Below are 9,107 nucleotides of genomic sequence, written 5' to 3' on the forward strand. Positions count from 1 at the left end.
TGGCATCAATGGTTACAAGGATGGTTTACAGGGGTAACAGACTGGGTAAGGATTCCAGGTGTTCGAGAAAGTGGTTGGTGTCTTTGATGAAGGATGGGAGACTGCATGTAATGGGTTGAAGGTGTTGATCTACGTAGGCAGAGATACGTTGTGTGGGGGCTTGGTAACCAGCTACAATGGGGCAGCCGGGATGATTGGGTTTGTGGATTTTAGGAGGAAGGTAGAAGGTAGGGGTGCGGGGTGTCGGTGGGGTCAGGAGGTTGATGGAGTCAGGTGAAAGGTTTTGTAGGGGGCCTAAGGTTCTGAGGATTCCTTGAAGCTCCGCCTGGACTTCAGGAATGAGATTACCTTGGCAAACTTTGTATGTGGTGTTGTCTGAAAGCTGATGCAGTCCCTCAGCCACATACTCCCGATGATCAAGTACCACTGTCGTGGAACCCTTGTCCGCCGGAAGAATGACAATGGAACGGTCAGCCTTCAGATCACCGATAGCTTGGGCTTCAGCAGTGGTGATGTTGGGAGTAGAATTAAGGTTTTTTATAAAGGATTGAGAGGCAAGGCTGGAAGTCAGAAATTCCTGAAAGGTTTGGAGAGGGTGATTTTAAGGAAGAGGAGGTGGGTCCCGCTGTGACGGAGGACGGAACTGTTCCAGGCAGGGTTCAATTTGGATAGTGTCTTGGGAAGTTGTATCATTAGGAGTAGGATTAGGATCTTTTTTCTTCATGGCAAAGTGATATTTCCAGCAGAGAGTACGAGTGTAGGACAGTAAATCTATGTTGATCCTGTGGTGAACTTGGGTTGGTAGACAATGATGTGCACAAAGGTTGGGTGGTTGTGTTGCCGCCAAAACACGTTAAAGGATGGAGAAATGCGGGAAAATTTCGAAGAAACTGCGTGTAAATGTATTAAAAGGAGTGGTTTTGTGGTGGCAGATTATATATATATTTTTTAGCAAGATAGGACTTGTATAAAGTGATATGCAGCTTGGAATATAATCCTTGTTTACCCAAAAAGGACATCACTTATGAGGAAGATACCTATTTTTGTTAAAAATATAACTTTTGAATATTTTTTGCCATTGTACAATACATTATATGTAGATCTTTTGTATGGGGATTTTCGTATGGCCAGTACATATGAGGATAAATTTGAAGAAACATATATACTGTAGTTTTGATAAGATTTCATATGTAATATTCTTTTGTGTGTAGATTGTTAAACCCTCTGGGTCCATTTGTGGTCATTGAATTGCCCAGTTAGCTATTTGCAATATCTATCTGGTCAATCCAATGTGGGGAGGGGGAGTGATGGGCACTGGCCATATCATATAACTTTGTATTATTGGGGGAGTGGGGGAGTGGGGGGGGGGGGGGGGGGGTTCCACGACCGTGGTATTTGATCGTCAGGAGTATGTGGCTGAGGGACTGCGTCAGCTTTCAGACAACGCCACATACAAAGTTTGCCAAGGTAATCCCATTCCTGATGTCCAGGTGGAGCTTCAAGGAATCCTCAGAACCTTAGGCCCCCTACAAAACCTTTCACCTGACTCCATCAAACTCCTGACCCCACCGACACCCCGCACCCCTACCTTCTACCTTCTTCCTAAAATTCACAAACCCAATCATCCCGGCCGCCCCATTGTAGCTGGTTACCAAGCCCCCACACAACGTATCTCTGCCTACGTAGATCAACACCTTCAACCCATTACATGCAGTCTCCCATCCTTCATCAAAGACACCAACCACTTTCTCGAATGCCTGGAATCCTTACCCAATCCGTTACCCCCGGAAACCATCCTTGTAACCATTGATGCCACTTCCTTATACACAAATATCCTGCAAGTCCAGGGCCTCGCTGTGATGGAGCACTTCCTTTCACGCCGATCACCTGCCACCCTACCTAAAACCTCTTTCCTCATCCTGACCCACAACTTCTTCACTTTTGAAGAACAGACATACCAACAATTAAAGGGAACAGCCATGGGTACCAGGATGGCCCCTTCGTACGCCAACCTATTCATGGGTCGCTTAGAGGAAGCCTTCTTGGTTACCCAGGCCTGCCAACCCAAAGTTTGGTACAGATTTATTGATGACATCTTCATGATCTGGACTCACAGTGAAGAAGAACTCCAGAATTTCCTCTCCAACCTTGACTCCTTTGGTTCCATCAGATTCACCTGGTCCTACTCCAAATCCCATGCCACTTTCCTTGATGTTGACCTCCACCTGTCCAATGGCCAGCTTCACACGTCCGTCCACATCAAACCCACCAACAAGCAACAGTATCTCCATTATGACAGCTGCCACCCATTCCACATCAAACGGTCCCTTCCCTACAGCCTAGGTCTTCGTGGCAAACGAATCTGCTCCAGTCCTGAATCCCTGAACCATTACACCAACAACCTGACAACAGCTTTCGCATCCCGCAACTACCCTCCTGATCTGGTACAGAAGCAAATAACCAGATCCACTTCCTCATCCTCTCAAACCCAGAACCTCCGACAGAAGAACCACAAAAGTGCCCCACTTGTGACTGGATACTTTCTGGGACTGGATCAGACTCTGAATGAGGCTCTCCAGCAGGAATACGACTTCCTCAAATCCTGCCCTGAAATGAGATCCATCCTTCATGAAATCCTCCCCACTCCACCAAGAGTGTCTTTCCACTGTCCACCTAACCTACATAACCTCTTAGTTCATCCCTATGAAATCCCCAAACCACCTTCCCTACCCTCTGGCTCCTACCCTTGTAACCGCCCCCGGTGTAAAACCTGTCCCATGCACCCTCCCACCACCACCTACTCCAGTCCTGTAACCCGGAAGGTGTACACGATCAAAGGCAGAGCCACGTGTGAAAGCACCCACATGTTCTACCAACTGACCTGCCTACACTGTGATGCATTCTATGTGGGAATGACCAGCACAAACTGTCCATTCACATGAATGGACACAGGCAGACAGTGTTTGTTGGTAATGAGGATTACCCTGTGGCTAAACATGCCTTGGTCCACGGCCAGCGCATCTTGGCATGGTGTTACACCATCTGGGTTATCTGGATACTTCTCACTAACACCAACCTATCCGAACTCCGGAGATGGGAACTTGCTCTTCAATATATCCTCTCTTCCCGTTATCCACCAGGCCTCGATCACTGCTAATTTCAAGTTGCCGCCACTCATACCTCACCTGTCATTCAACAACATCTTTGCCTCTGCACTTCTCCCTCGACTGACATCTCTGCCCAAACTCTTTGCCTTTACAAATGTCTGCTTGTGTCTGTATATGTGTGGATGGATATGTGTGTGTGTGCGAGTGTATACCCGTCCTTTTTTCCCCCTAAGGTAAGTCTTTCCGCTCCCGGGATTGGAATGACTCCTTACCCTCTCCCTTAAAACACAAATCCTTTCGTCTTTCCCTCTCCTTCCCTCTTTCCTGACGAGGCAACCGTTGGTTGCGAAAGCTAGAATTTTGTGTGTATGTTTGTGTGTCTATCGACGTGCCAGCGCTTTCGTTTGGTAAGTCACATCATCTTTGTTTTATATATATATATATATATATATATATATATATATATATATATATATATATATATATATATTCTTTTAAAAAACAAAGATGATGTGACTTACCATACGAAAGCGATGGAAGGTCGATAGAAACACAAACAGACACATACATACACACAAAATTCAAGCTTTCGCAACAAACTGTTGCCTCATCGGGAAAGAGGGAAGGAGAGGGAAAGACGAAAGGAAGTGGGTTTTAAGGGAGAGGGTAAGGAGTCATTCCAATCCTGAAAGCGGATTGGTCTTTCCGCTCCCGGGATTGGAATGACTCCTTACCCTCTCCCTTAAAACCCACTTCCTTTCGTCTTTCCCTATCCTTCCCTCTTTCCTGATGAGGCAACAGTTTGTTGCGAAAGCTTGAATTTTGTGTGTATGTATGTGTCTTTTTGTGTTTCTATCGACCTGCCAGCGCTTTCGTATGGTAAGTCACATCATCTTTGTTTTTTAATATATATATATATATATATATATATATATATATATATATATATATATATATATATATATATATAGACACACACACTCCTGGAAATGGAAAAAAGAACACATTGACACCGGTGTGTCAGACCCACCATACTTGCTCGGGACACTGCGAGAGGGCTGTACAAGCAATGATCACACGCACGGCACAGCGGACACACCAGGAACCGCGGTGTTGGCCGTCGAATGGGGCTAGCTGCGCAGCATTTGTGCACCGCTGCAGTCAGTGTCAGCCAGTTTGCCGTGGCATACGGAGCTCCATCGCAGTCTTTAACACTGGTAGCGTGCCGCGACAGGTTGGACGTGAACCGTATGTGCAGTTGACGGACTTTGAGCGAGGGCGTATAGTGGGCATGCGGGAGGCCGGGTGGATGTACCGCCAAATTGCTCAACACGTGGGGCGTGAGGTCTCCACAGTACATCGATGTTGTCGCCAGTGGTCGGCGGAAGGTGCACGTGCCCGTCGACCTGGGACCGGACCGCAGCGACGCACGGATGCACGCCAAGACCGTAGGATCCTGCGCAGTGCCGTAGGGGACCGCACCGCCACTTCCCAGCAAATTAGGGACACTTTTGCTCCTGGAGTATCTGCGAGGACCATTCGCAACCGTCTTCATGAAGCTGGGCTACGGTCCAGCACACCGTTAGGCCGTCTTCCGCTCACACCCCAACATCGTGCAGCCCGCCTGCAGTGGTGTCACGACAGGCGTGAATGGAGGGACGAATGGAGACGTGTCGTCTTCAGCGATGAGAGTCGCTTCTGTCTTGGTGCCAATGATGGTCGTATGTGTGTTTGGCACCATGCAGGTGAGCGCCACAATCAGGACTGCATGCGACCGAGGCACACGGGGCCAACACCCGGCATCATGGTGTGGGGAGCGATCTCCTACACTGGCCGTACACCATTGGTGATTGTCGAGGGGACACTGAATAGTGCACGGTACATCCAAACCGTCATCGAACCCATCGTTCCACCATTCCTAGACCGGCAAGGGAACTTGCTGTTCCAACAGGACAATGCATGTCCGCATGTATCCCGTGCCACCCAACGTGCTCTAGAAGGTGTAAGTCAACTACCCTGGCCAGCTAGATATCCGGATCTGTCCCCCATTGAGCATGTTTGGGACCGGATGAAGCGTCGTCTCACGCGGTCTGCACGTCCAGCACGAACGCTGGTCCAACTGAGGCGCCAGGTGGAAATGGCATGGCAAGCCGTTCCACAGGACTACATCCAGCATCTCTACGATCGTCTCCATGGGAGAATAGCAGCCTGCATTGCTGCGAAAGGTGGATATACACTGTACTAGTGCCGACATTGTGCATGTTCTGTTGCCTGTGTCTATGTGCCTGTGGTTCTGTCAGTGTGATCATGTGATGTATCTGACCCCAGGAATGTGTCAATAAAGTTTCCCCTTCCTGGGACAATGAATTCACGGTGTTCTTATTTCAATTTCCAGGAGTGTATATATATTTTCCCGCGTGGAATGTTTCCCTCTATTATATATATATATCCTCATGGGTTGCAAGAAATTAAATTACATTGCACATTGCTCAGTGTTAAGTATTTTCAACAAGGACTTTCACTCATTTAATGAGCTTTAACACACTTTGTCACCAAGTTGTCCACACCTTCAACAGGTCCAAGTGGCAGTTAGCAAGGAAATGCACTGCTGTCAGTTCCCTTGGAGGTGGTTCTCCTCTGCCACCATACATTAAAAAATTAGACAAAATATCCTACTTTAGTACACTTGCTTTCACTTCTAACTTAAATCTAAGAGAAAAGTTTCACACTAAAATTGATAGTCATTACATCATAAATAGGTACATTACATAGTCCTCATAACATTACAATAATTAGCACTAAACTTGATTACAGTGCAAATGGGGGGGACTAGTAAAAATTTAAAATCAAGAGCACATTACACTACAAAACATTACTCTAAGTGATAACTGTCTGAAACTGGTTAAATGTGAAAGGCTTTGGGTCTCTTTCCCATTGGCAAAAATGGAAAAACTCAAGATGTGCAGCAGCATAGATTTTCTAATCATTATTCTATGAAAAAAGAGTCACTATCACATAACTTAATTACTACTAAATCAAAATTAAGGGAATGGAAGTTATACTACATCATTGCTCTACTTCTCCACTCAACTTTGAGCACTACTCTTGTTCAACCAGAAAATTAAATCCTCACAAAAACACAAAATGTTACCAAATAGTTGGCCTGTCAGAATATTCACATCAGTCTAGCACCACAGTTATCTGTAACTCAGCAAAATTATTGATCTTCATCCCAGTATTACCACCTCAAGCTCATAATTCCTCAGAACACAAATAGAAGTTTTCAGATAACCTATAGATCCAATAATGCAGGATTATATGACTTGTACCTCATTAAATTACTACTCTTTCTGTTAAGCTCTCATTCCCAGTTGCAGTGTCATGAATTGCACAATATACACAGTACCCAATGTTGCCTAGTTCAAAATTAGATCACCACATTTGTTAGTATACAGTCATTTTTTCCATTACCCAGTCATGTCTATTAGCATCCATTATTTTACTTACATTTCTTACAACATTAGCTAGTGTAGTGCATAATCAAAAAATATCCCTACTGCAGGGACAGGCTCCCTAACCATTAAGACCCTAACATTATTCATTATTTTATTATTTCCAAATTGCTTCATTAACTAATAAATAACCACCTGCTCTGCTTATCCAATGCAAAATTGATTCTGCTGAAAAACACTCCACAGTAACAGATCAATATGCTAAGGCAATCTTAACTCTCGTTACTGATCAGACAAAATCATCACTTGGACAAACTATTATGTCACTGTATTCTGTCAAATTGCTTAAGATTCTAGCCTGAAGGGTGATATACATACCAATCTTGCTTGTTCTTTCCTCACATATTACCCCAGGCAACTATGTTTAAAGTTGTAATTCCTTAATTTTAGAAAAGGGTGTACCATAATGCTCCTACGGGTAGATAGTTATCTCAATCTACAGATTGCACTGACCACAGACACTTGTACTATACCACAATTAATATCAAGATCTAGTATTTAAGATGGTTTTTACTGCTACACCCACAAGCTGATTACGTCAGATGTAAATTTTAGTTTTCAGATAATCTGCACCTTCTCCTTCACATATGCTGACACCTTTCATTTTTTGTTTACCTTACCTCCTTGACAGAAATTCTTTAACCATGGTACCAATTTACTTTCTTCCACCCTCTTATGATTATAGGAGAAGAGTCTGACTGTCTCAGGAAATATGAAAAATGAGACAGACAGCTGGGGTAGTCATTATCACCATGTAGTGAATCCAATTCAGAATGTTGAATCCCCTACTTGCTTGTAGGTCTTACTTCTGGTTCAATCACATTATAGTAAGTTCCTCTTCTCCTTTTATGTGATAAACATTGCTGCCCACACCATCATTCAACATCTCACTAGAGTTAGAAATTACACTTGTCTTACTACTATCGTTTACATTACCCTTACCTGTGATTACAGCACATTTATATACAAGTGGCTCTTCATCACTACCTGCTCAAGTGTGAGCCAAAACTGAAGCATTATCTAGTTTAAATGGTTTGATCCAGAATAAAAATCATCTCCTCCATTTCTTTTACTTGAATTTTCCTACCGCTTCCATGCCCATTCTGGTTATCCTCCACCCATCCATTTCTTGAGGTTCTACTGTAATTAGACCTGTTAATCTCATTTACCTGAAATTCTCTCCCTGATTGATTATTGTCATCAAGATTCCTCCTACGATCTTCCCCTGATGGTTTCCGCTCTCCACTTTATCAACATAATTCAATAAATCACAAATATTACCCCTAGGGTCAGGTACAAGCAATTCTCTAACCTTCTGAGGAAACTTAGTTTCTAAATCCATAATTACACAGGTGAACGAATTTTTTTTTTTTTTTAAACGTTTTTTACTTTGATAGCTGATCTTTTAGATTTTTATGAGCTGTATACAGATCTAGCCTTAGTTTTTCTGTATCACCCATAGTTTTCAATCAATATGTGCTTTTTATTATATAGAATAAAAATCCTATGCTATACGGTAAATGGGGAAATTAGTGAAACACTTTTTTATAACATAGGCATGGTTTCTATTTACAGTAAGCTACTTAAAACAATGATATGTGTTAATAGAGGTTTCACTTGTCATCTGTAGTTGGTTGATATTTTCTTCTTTTTTCTTTGAAGCTTCTTGTGTAGCTGTATCTATGATGAGTCACTAGCTGAACTTCTCAGTGAAGTGACCAACAGTAGTCCCCCATCATGTTGGTGTTCCAGTGGCCTTGGTAGTGTTTTTCCATCATTTTAATATCCTGGTGGAAACACTCTCTTTGCTCCACATTAACATCTCCCATATTGTCCGGGAAGTAATCAGGGTGACTGTTCAAAAAGTGAACATTCAAGCTCATTAAACATCCTAAAGTTTTAAACTTCTTTAACATTGTAGCTATAATAGAAACATATCCTGGGTCTTTTTCATATCCTAAGAACTTTGTAATGACTTGCTTGATGATACCCATACTTCTTTCTCATCTAAGGTCATTTTGGATTCAAAGTTAACATCAAACATCAATTTTCTAATGTTAGGTCAAACAAAGATGCCTTCTTTTAATTTAGTTTCTGGAAAGTGTGGAAACTTTTGGCAGAGATACTTAAAACATGATCCATCTTTAGGCAAAGCCTTTACAAACTGTTTCATTAGGCCTAACTTTATATGTAGAGGTGGTAGTAGTACATTTTTGGATCTACAAGGTTTTTGCATAGAAAGTTCTTCTCACCAGGTTTTAAAGACTCCCTCACAGGCCAGTTCTTTCTGCACCAGTATTAATCCCTAGTCCTACTGTCCCATTCACACAAGAAACATGGAAATTTGGTAAAGCCACCTTGCTGACCAAGGAGCATTCATGTTACTTTTAGATTGCCACATATCATCCAGCCATGAGCAGAATAGTCTATTTTATTTAGCACTATTTCTAGGTTTTCGTATGTACAGAATGTCCAACAGGTATAGATC

This window comes from Schistocerca serialis, chromosome 2 (assembly GCF_023864345.2).
Source record: "Schistocerca serialis cubense isolate TAMUIC-IGC-003099 chromosome 2, iqSchSeri2.2, whole genome shotgun sequence".
NCBI classification, from domain to species: Eukaryota; Metazoa; Arthropoda; class Insecta; order Orthoptera; family Acrididae; genus Schistocerca; species Schistocerca serialis.